This window comes from Natator depressus, chromosome 1 (assembly GCF_965152275.1).
Source record: "Natator depressus isolate rNatDep1 chromosome 1, rNatDep2.hap1, whole genome shotgun sequence".
NCBI lineage: Eukaryota > Metazoa > Chordata > Testudines > Cheloniidae > Natator > Natator depressus.
Window position 1 is genome coordinate 298,680,085 of NC_134234.1, and position 13,605 is coordinate 298,693,689.

At 42.0% G+C, this 13,605-nt stretch overlaps 1 protein-coding gene across 4 annotated transcripts in view; it reads right to left on the reverse strand.

The window, feature by feature from the left end:
* SAMTOR (S-adenosylmethionine sensor upstream of mTORC1) overlaps positions 1-13,605 on the reverse strand; it is a 124,593-nt gene that overhangs the window by 48,263 nt on the left and 62,725 nt on the right. The window contains exon 2 of one of the 4 annotated variants that reach the window (XM_074942269.1): positions 6,087-7,380. The exons of the other annotated variants lie outside the window; for them this stretch is intronic. The gene's annotated coding sequence lies outside the window, so the exon portion shown is untranslated. The remainder of the gene's footprint in view (positions 1-6,086; positions 7,381-13,605) is intronic. 4 annotated transcript variants of the gene reach the window in all.

Genomic DNA, 13,605 nt, shown 5'->3' on the forward strand with positions numbered 1-13,605 from the left:
AATTGATGCAGTGATATCTCCCTAAGTCTAAAGGCACCCTAAAAATATAGCAAAATTGCTCCCATTCATATCAGTAGAAGCGTTAACGTATTAAATCTACTTATGACAACTTACATGTCAACATGCTTAGCTATTTACTGCTAATCAAAGCCAACAAGGAAGAGGGATGATTGGAAGAACTGCATAATCTACCTTGAATAGCAATTTATTTTGGTGTCATGAGGGGGGCAAAGCATTACCATTGCTTTCCCTCCCCCATTTGACCTCTGATTGCAGCAGGTGTGGGTATACAGTAACTCCTCACTTAACGTTGTCCCAGTTAACGTTGTTTCATTGTTACATTGCTGATCAATTAGGGAACATGCTTGTTCAAAGTTGTGCAATGCTCCCTTATAATGTTGTTTGGCAGCTGCCTGCTTTGTCCACTGATTGCAGGATTCTCTGGAAGAGCAGCCCCTCCTCACGGGGATTAGAACCGGGGGACTGGCAGCCCACTCTCCCCGATCAGCTCCCCTAAATTCCCTGTAAGGTATGTGGCTCGGCAGCTGCCCAGCAGCAGTTTGGTTGGCCCACCCCGCACTGCCCTGCTGCTCCTGACCTGCTCTCTGCCTTGGAGCTGCTCCCGGGAGCTTTCTGCATTGCTGTCAGGAGGAGGCTTTCTGCACTGCTCCAGCTGGATAGCGTGGATTCACCATCATGTTCAGTTTTTGCAGGGAAGTGTTTGCAGCTACTGCCCTGAATCTATTGTGTTTCCTCCCTCAGTCCATGCTGCCTTGTAGAGTTGAGGCTACATTAACAATAGCATATTAACCCTTGAGGGCTCAGCTGAGTGCTAGTTCATCATTTAGCAGCAAGGCATTCCCTGGGAAATATTCCACCCTCTTACTCCACCACCTCAACCAAGCTTCACAATCATCATTGCTGTGTACAGTATTAAACTGTTTAAAATTGTTTAAAACTTATACTGTATGTGTATAAGGTGTCTTGTCGAGCGAAAAAAATTCCCTGGAACCTAACCCCCCCTATTTACATTAATTTTTATGGGGGGGAAATTGGATTTGCTTAACATTGTTTTGCATAAAGTCGCATTTTTCAGGAACATATCTACAAGGTTAAGTGAGGAGTTACTATACAAAAATTTGCTAACTTGCATAACTTAGAAATCTAAGGCAAGCAGCTTAGCTTCTTGTTTACTCAGACTGCCTGTCCAAGTGTGGTTCAGGGATATTGAGCCAATTTCCTTTCCTTGGAAAGGTTTCAAAAGGCATAAAATGCAGATATCAACAGAATAAGGCATATTTCCAATCTGGCATTTGCATTCTCTCATATGAGATGGCATTCATGCCGTAAGGCCAAGAAGCAGACCACATACAGTCTAAATCCAACAGAGAGACTGGGGAAACAGGGCAAACAAAAAAAGCTCTACCACAGATTTGTCTGTCTGCTTCGTGACTAGTACACGGCAGGAAAGTCACTCTGCCCCAATTAGTAAATTGGCTGTCTGATCAGAACGCTCGAAAGCATATATATGGCACCTTTCATTCTCATTATTTCCCAAAAGCACTGAATTAAGAGGTGCGTGTGTGTTAAATTGTGTAGTTGGCAATAAAAGACATCAGCAGTTACAGACATCAGCCTGGGAGCATGCCTGAGTAGGATGAGACACAGAGGCACTCCCGATTTTTGGTACAACCTCTGTTCCTCCTGCTGGGTTTCCTTGGAAAAGGCATTTCATGCAGTACCAACATAGGACTGAACAGACACCGGAGGATAGAACGAGAAACTGTGTAAGGCTATGGCTACACTAGAGAGCTTACAGTGGTGCAGCAAGCTCTTTAGTGTAGCCCAGGGGTGGCCAACCTGTGGCTCTGGAGCCACATGTGGCTCTTCAGAAGTTAATACGCGGCTCCTTGTACACGTACTGACTCTGGAGCTACAGGCGCCAACTTTCCAGTGTGCTGGTGGATGTTCACTGCTCAACCCCTGGTTCTGCCACAGGCCCTGCCCCCTCCCCTGAGCCTGCAGTGCCCTTGCTCCTCCTCCCCACCCCCTGAGCCTCCTGCACACCACGAAACAGCTAATCGGGAGGAGGCAGCACTGATCGGCGGAGCTGCCAGTGGGTGGGAGGCCCTGGGAACGGGGTGGGGGAGCTGCTGACGTATTACTGTGGCTCTTTGGCAACGTACATTGGTAAATTCTAGCTCCTTCTCAGGCTCAGGTTGGCCATCCCAGGTGTAGCCGCTCTAAGCTGATGGGAGCGAGCTCCCCGTCAGCTTAATTACTCCAGCCCTCGCGAACTACGTCAGTGGGAGAAGCTCTCCCACTGACACAGAACGCTGTCCACACCGGCGCTTAAGTCAGCATAAGTTATGTAGCGCAGGGGGCTGGCTAATTCAAACCTATGAGTGACATCATTTATGTCAACTTATGCTGTAGTGTAGCCATAGCCTAGATTTCTTCACCCTCCGCTGTCTGGTAAGACACTAATACAATTCCTGTAATTTCTGTCTCCTGGTTGGTGGGTTAATGAAGCATGTTTGTGGCTATGCAAAACCAATTTAAGAAATACCAACCACTGATCAGTCCAAGCTTGGATATAAATAAACTTGGTAGTTAATAAATTCTAACACAACCTTAACTGCGGTCTTGCAACTGTTTTACCACAATACTCTGAATCTTGCTAAATTGGGCTCCTGTTAATAGGCCCCTCATGATAAATACAAGACTCCTGGACGAAGCTTATCTAAAAGTTACTGGTGCTTTGATTAGTTGCTCTAGGTTATTTGTTTACAGAGCATTCAGAAGTATGTTAGACACCTTACACACAAACACAAGAAAGGCAGTTCCTGCCCTGAAATGCTTACAGTCTAAGTAGAAACAGGACAACAAGATGAGTCAAGATAAAAAAAATAAGGGAATACAAGGAAAAAAAGATTACAAATAGAAGATGAGTTAGCTTTGTGGTACTACACTCAATTTTACTCTCTACCATTATCACTCATCACTGTCTTCTGATCACATTCCTAACTGCCATTTTTTTTCCTTACTAGTTAGCCTTGTCATACCTCTTTTTTCCCATATTTTAAGGTTTTAACCCTAGGCATTCCCTCAACCCTGCCCCCAACATTGTAATGATGCCTCTTCAAACCCTTTCCCAACTCTGAGCCCTCACCTACTCTTTTATTGGTGATCCTTTCACTTTCTCCCTCACCCGAAAAAACAACACTTGTCTAGAGCAGATGTAGAATGAATTCAAATGGATTAAATTAGGCAGCATCAGAGGAAGACTGAGCTGTGTTTGTGGTTTCCTTTAAGTGGCTGGCTCAAGGCAGCTGGGTCTGTGAAATTGCTGTTGCTGTCACCATTTCTTGGGGCTGTCAAAGCAGGACTAGCCTAACCACTTTCACCTGCCCCGGGAGCCCTCCTGCTGCTCCAGGGACTGGGCTTCCTTGTGTAAGCAGAATCAAGATGAGCTCTACCCTGACATCTGGTGGCGAGTCATGCTGGGTTGTGGAAAAGAACTTCAGGGGCTGATCTCATTTGCATAGGCACACCCACCCTGCCTAGATGGTCACTTTGGCTGCTGTAGGAGTCCCAGTTTCTCTGTTATTGGGGCAGGAATAAACTGTTATCCTGATTATGTGAATCAAGGACAATGGAACTGTACTTGGCCTTTTGTTATGATGGAGGGACTCACCATCAACTAAGCAGCACTCGCTAGGCAAGGGTCATGGGTTCCAAAACCCAGTGAATGGAAAGAGGCTGGGGATAGGTATTAATACCTGGTGGTATGGGCCCCACTGTGAGAGCCTTACATGCGAATTGCACTTCCTCTTCTCTCCACTGTGGGATATCAGAGCTAATTTTGATTCCATTAGGAGCCCAGTTACAGGCTGCTGAGCTGAATTCACTTTGGGCCAATGGTGCACCAGCACTGAGGCTCCCCTACTACAAGCTGAACTCACAAAAGAGCTAAACTTACTAAGAGCTGAAATCACTGAGTGTTGTGTTAAGTAATGGGGGAGCCTGAAGATATATTGTGGAGCAGTTTGTGGGACGGCTGGCAGAGCAGAGCAGCTCTTGGAGCAGAGCAGTTTGTGGGATGCCTGGAGCAGCTCATGGGGGCGGCTGGCAGAGCTGAGCGATTCGTGGGATGGCTGGTGGAGTGGAATGGAGCCCCACGGAGAGGTGGGGCAATCGGCTTTGGACCACATAAGGTGCCCCTTAAACCGCCTCCCCCCCACCCCCATCTCCACCCAGGTTGGGAGGTAAAACTCTGCAGATAAACTTTCAAAAAACTCTGGGGCTGCACTGACCAGGGACAGAGACTTTTGGGGTATTGACTTTTGGGACTTTGGGTTGCTGGACTCAAGAACCAAAGGGAAAGGACATGGCCAAATTTGCTTGGGGTGGGTTTTTGCTCATGGGTTGTGTTAGGAATCCTGTTGGTGGTGTTTCCCCAACATAATGCCACATTGTTTCTCTCTGTTATTAAAAGGCTTTGCTACACTCAGACTCTGGGCTTGCGAGAGGGGAAGTATTGCCTCTTGGAGGCGCCCAGCGGGGGTGGTATATATTTGTCCCAGGTCACTGGGTGGGGGCTCGAGCCGGTTTTGCATTCCTCTTATTGGAATAGAACCCCTAGATACTGAACCTGGCCCTTGTTGCTGCCAACTTTGATGGGCAGAAGGGTTACACTTGTGTTAAAAGAAAAGACCCCCCCCCCCCAAAAAAAAGACATAGGAGAAGAGATTACTTAAATTGTAAGGAAATGAGAAATTATATTTCTGCCCATTTCAAGTATGGCAAAAACTAAAAACTAGCTTTTAAAGTCTACCTTATTGCCATGTCTTATTTCCCTAACCTACACCTCCCTGGTAGCATAAATTTAAAATGTGATTTAACTGATAAATATTTAATACTGCACAGCTGAATCCCTTAACACACAATTTCCCGTTTCTCCTCTATATTTCTTTTCATATTTATCATGTTTACTCTAGTATTGTTGCACTGAGGAGGCACTTCATTTTGAGACACTCCCATTGCTCTCAAAGGCTTCACATACAGCAAGACAATTAGCCACCTGACAAGGAATGTATTCACAGTGCAAACTGAAAGAGGAGAGGGATAGCTCAGTGGTTTGAGTGTTGGCCTGCTAAACCCACGGTTGAGAGTTCAGTCCTTGAGGGGGCCATTTAGGGATCTGGGGCAAAAATTGGGGGATTGGACTAGATGACCTCCTGAGGTCCCTTCCAACCCTGATATTCTATAAACCTCAAACCATCCCCTGGAATTCCACCTTAACAACAAAAATCCTCAACTGACTTGAATATGCTTAACAGTATACTTTTCACTTCAAACTGAATAGGATATTGATAGAACAAGCACATTCACATGTCCTTTAAATTGAAAGCAAAGTCTTGAAAAGACTCACTATTTGTGGACAAACTCCAAAAGGTGTTTGCCAAATCTGGATTTCAAGTCCACACTAACGGTGAATAAATATATTCAAACTTCATACCTAATTGAGCTTGCCACTTAAGTTTCAGAGTTATAATGGAAATGCAGACTGCAGTACATTGGTTACAGAACATAAGCTAATGAACCTTCTAATCTAGATGGGATAGAAACTGATTTATGAATCAAAGCTTAGGTAACGATAAATGCAGTCGAATTTACAGGAAGGACTTTGCATAGCAAATTTGGGCTACATGGATGACTGGAAACAAAATACAATATGAAAATGTCTCATGCACTATTTCAAAAGAATGTATTAAGACTGACATTGAGGTGTCAAAGCTTATGTTCCAGAATAACCTAGAATTAATCAGGAATTCTTACATAAAATCAGAAGTTTCAGAATAGCAGCCGTGTTAGTCTGTATCCGCAAAAAGAAAAGGAGTACTTGTGGCCCCTTAGAGACTAAGAAATTTATTTGAGCATAAGCTTTCGTGAGCTACAGCTCACTTCATCGAATGTATTCAGTGGAAAATACAGTGGGTAGATTTATATACACACAGAACATGAAACAATGGGTGTTACCATAAACACTGTAATGAAAGCGATCAGGTAAGGTGAGCTATTACCGGCAGGAGAGCCGGGAGGGGACGGGACACCTTTTAATCAAGGTAGGCCATTTCCAGCAGTTGACAAGAATGTCTCAGGAATAGCGGGGCGGGGGGAGGGGAATAAACATGGGGAAATAGTTTTACTTTGTGCAATGACCCATCCACTCCCAGTCTTTAGTCAAGCCTAAGTTAATTGTATCCAGTTTGCAAATTAATTCCAATTCAGCAGTCTCTCGTTGGAGTCTGTTTTTGACGTTTTTTTTGTTGAAGAATTGCAACTTTTAGGTCTGTAATTGAGTGACCAAAGAGACTGAAGTGTTCTCCGACTGGTTTTTGAATGTTATAATTCTTGACATCTGATTTGTGTCCATTTATTCTTTTACGTAAAGACTGTCCGGTTTGGCCAATGTATGGCAGAGGGACATTGCTGGCACATGATGGCATATATCACATTGGTAGATGTGCAGGTGAACGAGCCTCTGATAGTGGGGCTGATGTGATTAGGCCCTATGATGGTGTCCTCTGAATAGATATGTGGACACAGTTGGCAATGGGCTTTGTTGCAAGGATAGGTTCCTGGGTCAGTGGTTCTGTTGTGTGGTGTGTGGTTGCTGGTGAGTATTTGCTTCAGGTTGGGGGGCTGTCTGTAAGCAAGGACTGGCCTGTCTCCCAAGATCTGTGAGCGTGATGGGTTGTCCTTCAGGATAAGTTGTAGATCCTTGATGATGCGTTGGAGAGGTTTTAGTTGGGGGCTGAAGGTGATGGCTAGTCGCGTTCTGTTATTTTCTTTGTTGGGCCTGTCCTGTAGTAGGTGACTTCTGGGTACTCTTCTGGCTCTGTCAATCTGTTTCTTCACTTCAGCAGGTGGGTATTGTAGCTTTAAGAACACTTGATAGAGAACTTGTAGGTGTTTGTCTCTGTCTGAGGGGTTGGAGCAAATGCGGTTGTACCGTAGAGCTTGGCTGTAGACAATGGATCGTGTGGTGTGGTCTGGATGAAAGCTGGAGGCATATAGGTAGGCATAGCAGTCCGTAGGTTTCCGGTATAGGGTGGTGTTTATGTGACCATCGCTTATTAGCACCGTAGTGTCCAGGAAGTGGCTCTCTTGTGTGGACTGGTCCAGGGGGCTTCCTTGAATAATATCTTCTCATGTCCCTTATATTAAGCTCTGCACTTCAGATAATCATTGCCTCCAGTTCATCTTTACTGTAGGGATTCCTTAATTTCATCATAGGGTGTCAAGTACAGATGTGAGTGTTGTCTCCATCTCTCCCCTCCCATGCAATTTAAATCCTATTTGAGCATGGATTGCCTGTATTTTAAAAAAAAAAAAAAAAAAAGCTGTTCTATACCCCATTCCTCTCATAAAAGATATCAGTCATGTAAGTGTCAGACCCGGGAGATTCTGATTTATAACGACCGCTCATAACATGAGTTTTACAAGCCTTTCAGGTCCCTGCAGCAGCTCTACTTTAAAAAAAAAAAAATTGTGTTTGTTTGGTTCCCTCTCTCCAGGGTTGTTAAAAATAACATTTTTCCAGTTCTGTATGTCCTGGAAGATTATTTCTTTAAGCAGTTACTTGTTTACCTGTCCTTGCAATTCTGTCACTGAATGCAAATACAACTGATGATCCAGGAGAGATTCCTTATAGCAGTATATTCTTGGATATGATGCAGAAGTCCAATCCCATGTATCTAGCTAAAATGCATTCCCTAGACTATGCTCTCCATCCATATAAGCCTTCTTCATGGGCAAACTACGGCTTGCGGGCCAGATTCGGCCCCTCAGGGTTTTGGATCCGGCCCGCAGATTTGCCACACCCGCCCTGCTCCCAGAAGCGGCCAGCACCACATCCCTGTGGCTCCTGGGGCGAGGCACTGCTTCTGCCTGTGGGTACCTCCCCCTGTCATAAATATAAAGGGAAGGGTAACCACCTTTCTGTATACAGTGCTATAAAATCCCTCCTGGCCAGAGGCAAAGTCTTTTTACCTGTAAAGGGTTAAGAAGCTCAGGTAACCTGGCTGGCACCTGACCCAAAATGACCAATGAGGGGACAAGATACTTTCAAATCTGGAGGGGGGGGAAAAAGGCTTTTGTCTGTCTGTATGATACCTTTGTGGGGAACAGATCAAGGATGCAAGCCCTCCAACTCCCGTACAGTTAGTAAGTAATCTAGCTAGAAAATTGTTTTGGCTTGTGAAATTCGCTGTGCTGGAGGAAATGTGTATTCCTGTTCTTGTGTCTTTTTGTAACTTAAGGTTTTGTCTAGAGGGATTCTCTGTGTTTTGAATCTGACTTCCTGTAAGATTATCTTCCATTCTGATCTTACAGAGTTGTTCTCTTATCTGTTTTTGTTCTTCTAATAAAGTTCTGTTTAAGAATCTGATCGGGTTTTTTGGGTTTTAAAAATCCAAGGCTGGTTTGTGCTCGTCTTGTTTATTCTCAAGCCTCCACAGGAAAGGATATTTTGGGGAATTAGGAACTCCAAGTGGTCATTTCCCTGTTCTTTGTCTGAATCACTTGGTGGCAGCATACTGTTCAAGGACAAGACGAAATTAGTGCCTTGGGAAAGTTTTAACCTAAGCTGTTAAAAATAAGCTTAGGGGGTCTTCATGCAGGTACCCTAGAGTTCAGAGTGGGGAAGGAACCTTGACACCCCCGAAGCTCCCATTGGCCAGGAATGGGGAACCACAGCCAATGGGAGCTTCAGAGGAGGTACCCACAGGGAAGTGCAGCGTGTGGTGCTCTCTGCCCCACCCCCTCCTCCAGGGGCCACAGAGACGTGGTGCCAGCCACTTCCCAGAACAGGGCCAGGAAGCCTGTCCTGACCCCAGTGCGTGCCACTGCCACCCCAAAGCTGCTCCAGGTAAGCGGCGCCTGGCCAGAGCCCGAACCCCTCCTGCATCCCACACCCCAACTCCCTGCCCTGAGCCCCCTGCCTGCACCTCAGCCCCCCTGAGCCTCCTGCTGCACCCCAATCCCCTTCCCCGAGCCCCCTCGTACATGCTGCACCCCTGCTCTGCCCCAACCCCTTGCCCTGAGCCCCTTCCTGCACACCGCACCCTGTCCCCCGCACCAACTCTCTGCCCTACATTCATGGCCCTGCAATCAATTTTCCCCACCCAGATGTGGCCCTCAGCCAAAAAGTTTGCCCACCCCTGTTGTAAGAAATGTCATCAGGTGTTCTACTCTCAGAAGGTTCAAGTGTTGTAAACTGTAGAGTAAACTAAAAAGTTAATCAGCTTGTAATAAAGATAGTAAAAACTGATATTCAGACAATAACCTTTTAGAGACAGCATTGTAACATTACCCTATCTATTAAACACAAAACAGACCATTCAAATGCAAAAAGTCTGAAGTATACACGGAACATAACTTAAAAGAAACTGAAAGTAAGAAGTTGTCACTAACAATTTTAGAGTGCCTTAAAGTCCTTTAAACAGTACAAAACAAAACCAATAAATATCAATTTAATTACCAAAACACACTTATTTCACTAGAAATATATTACTTATTCACCATTTTAGGCATGTTTTATGAAACAGAATACATTCCCTGCAAATCTCTAGATTTAAACAAAAACACTGAATAATTACACCATCCACATAAAGTCAACTTCAAATCTTGACAACACCAAGAATTTTCTTAACTTACGGTAAACCTCCTTTGTGCATAAAAGAAGATGTGAGTTGGGCAAAACTGAGGATGGCAACTCTGGTAAAGGTTTTGTTAGTGGAGTTTATTAAATTTTTGTTATATTAATGTTGCTGCCAGGATAGCGTTCTATCAACACTATGCCAATATTTATTTATGGAAGTATTTTTAAGAGTCTGCTATGGCAATCCAGAACTATAGACTGGGGTAGTACACATTTATTTCAATTTATATGTCATGTTACTAGCTTATACTTTTGTTTCAATTTTAGTAAAAGGGATGCAAACCATTGTAAAACAATGATAAAAAAACAGATTTGGATAGAATCTGGAGCAGCACTGTCCTCAAGAATCTCATCTATTTTTTTAAAAAAATCCATAAATATGTCACTGAGAAATATAAAGTGACAATTAAGCTGATTCAGAACATAATGTGTGAGCTTTTCCCCGCTGCTCTTCACTATTTAGCAAAAAAATTCCTAGAACTGTGCATCTTTGCTGGTCCCAGAGAGAAAACTCAAACATAGCATGTTGCCTACTGCTGCACTGAAAACATTTTTATGTTTCTACAAAGATGCTTATAGATACACCCCTTTAATCTTCCATTTTAAAGGAAAGCAACATCTATTAGTTGCGAGGATACAATGACACTGCTGGGAGATTCCAAATTTCAAAAGCCTAGCTATGGCAACATCCCATTTATACTGTAAAAGTTCTGCTTAGATTTTAACTAGAATATGTTGCAATCAGACTAATTTTTAACATGCCTCAGTGTTCCACAAAAGGAACAGTTTAAGTGTTCGTAAAAATACCTCTGGTTCCTCACTGAAATAGTATATCAGTTTACACAACATGCTGAACAGCAATAAATGGGAACAAACATTGTCAATTAGGGCAGTGGTTCTCAGCTGGGGCACCTCAGACTACTATCTAAGGGGTCCACGAAAGGTTGTCATTACCATAGCACAGGGGTTTTCAACCTGTGGCCCATGGACTCTTGGGGGTCCACAGGCTATGCCTAAGATTTCCAAAGGGATCCGCACCTCCAGTAGAAATTTTTTTGAGGTCTGCATATGAAAGAAGGTGGGGAACCACTGAGCGAGGGCAATGTTAGGTTAAAAAATTCCTACAAAAACTCAACATGACAAATTCCACTCTGTTCTTAAAGTCTGAGTGGACAACCCATTTTATTATTGTCAAACTATCACATCAGACTCTAGACTTCAGATACATCCACCTACTGTACCAACACCATTTTATACAATTTAAATGATTAAAATGGAATATATTCTTACATTATAGTCCACTAATTGACTCTCTCTCATCCTATCCCCATTATCAGAGAAATTTAACATACAACTTATCCAATTCTCTGCTGTAAGACTCTGGTATGCGATGATGGAAAAATACCCAGTGCTGCATTATGCAACAAGTATGTCCTCTTGGTGCTACAGTATTGAAGATGTGGCTGTGGCTAAGCAGAGAAAAAGTTAATTAAATTAGGAATGCTACCCACTATCTTATTCCACTTAAAACATTCAGCATGTTTAAAATTCTAGAAGTTTACTAATCATCTGCCTTCTTCTCACACAACATACTTGCAAAATAGTTTGAGCTCCATTGAAATAGTAAGACTAGTTTGTCTAATTTTATATTTGTCCAAAACGGAATATAATTTAAGAATTATTTACATGAAAAGTAAGGGTAATTAGATATTGATTATTTTTCATAAGTGAAATAAGAATTTGCTTTACAAACTTTAACTTGCATTTTGTGATCTAATCTGAAAAAAGGATGACACCGCTAATAGTGACAATGAAATATAAGCAAACTTTCATTTAGCTATACATTCCTCTGTCTGTCAACACAAAACTCTTTTGAGGCTATGCAGTAAGTTATCCCATAAATTTCAGAAGAAAATTCATAGCTGATATGACCACATTAGTTAACTCCCTTACTTAAATTTGACGTAATATTTTATTTATTTTTAATTTGATCTTCATAGAAAGAAGAGCTAAAACTTCAGTATAACAGTTCTTTAAAAATACAATTAGGGATGTAAAAGATTAACCGGTAACCCATTAACCCCAGCGGTCGGAGTGGGCGCCTAGGCCCAGCCAGAGTGACCCCAGCCTGCGCCGTGCCAGGCCCACCAGAGCTACTGCGGTACAGTTAAACGATTAAATATAATTTTAATCGTTTAACTGGTCAACTTTTTAAATTGCTATTTACATCCCTACATACAGTAGCTCTGCTACTACTAGAGCAATGCTAAAAACTTTGCACAGTTTATGTTATCCAAGGCTGATGCAAATTCTAGTTTATAATGTCTCATAATAGACTACTTATATAAGCTCAAATGGAAGATATTTTAACGAGAGACCTAGTCAGACTACTTTATGCTGGGCCTCAAATGCATATTCAGCACACACTGCATAAATAAGTGTACAGTACAGACCCAAGAATACAAAAGCAAATGACGGCACTTGTTAAACTGATATCATGCATCGACCCGCAATATCAGTTTTGGAAATACTATATATGAAACAATACAAATATACCAAAAATACAAGTCTTGGAATAACTTTGTTATTTAAAAGTAATGCTTGAAAAGTACATAAAGGATCACATGACCACCTGTTGTCTATTTTTGAAGTCTTTAACAGGAGGTATGGGGGATTTTTTAGAATTGTTTGAATCACAGATATATGTGCTTTTTTTTAATCTCAATTTAGAATACATTTCTCTACCAAACATACTTTGACAGTTACAGATGTATTTTCCCTCCGTTTTCAAAGAGGCTTTTTGTTTGATCACTTCCTTTTTTGTGCAGTTATATCTGTAATGCCACTGTTCAGGTTGGTAGAAACCAAATAATATAGTTTGTTATTTAACTTCTGCAAATCCAAAAAAGGGAGTACAAGCAAACCACAAACAAACAAACAACTTGTTTCTTAGGAAAGCACCTTCCAGCTCTCAAACGTTTATTGCTGAAAGGTCAGTCACATTTTGGGGCTTATTTACATGAAATCATTACTAAAAAATTAAAGCCTTAATGAACTTCTGAATCTGATGACTATTATTGTTTGAAAATGGAACTGCTGGTATCTACAAGTATTTCCCTCTTTCTAGTGTGAGATTTAAAAAAAAAATGATGAATAGCACTGGCTCTATAATGATATTTAAATCTAAGTTTTTTAAAAGAATGTAGAAGCTGTAATGCTTATTAGACTGATGTTATATGTTAGCTATAGAAAATTTAAGTGGCTTTGGTATTGGTGATCTCTACAGAGATTTTTCTTTCTTTTTAAAGAAAGTCAGAGTATTTTACTGCAAAAGCCCAGTATTTTACTGCAATTTTTTACCATGGTCAAATATCTTTTTAATTCTTCAAAGAGTATCTATGGGGAGTTTTTCAAATGCACTCAACTCCACTGGATTTAGATGGAAGTAAGGCACTTGTAAATTTCCCATCTAAACTATGTATAAAACCTGCTTGCCCATGGATAATGTTGCACAGAAGACTTACTCAAGAAGCTCACATGATTGTACTGCTACAAAAGGAACAATTCACTTAAAGAAGAGATCTGCCCCACGGTTATTTTTGGGAAGATAGGGAAAGAATGAGCTGCATTGCAAAAGTGATTTTTGGTTAGGGTTGGGTTTTTGTTGTTTTTTTTGTGGTTGGTTGGTTGGTTGGTTGGTAGAGGAGAGATTCTAGCATGTGCACATAACCCGTCCTTCCTGTTTGTTTGTTTTTTTAATTGTAAAATATACACTTTATATTCTTTGTCAAAGACTTAACATTGTTAAAAGAAATCCTTTTTTAAAAAAATGGGGAAAATTTGTTTTTATTTTATTGTGAAGTCAGGTGACTAAAAAC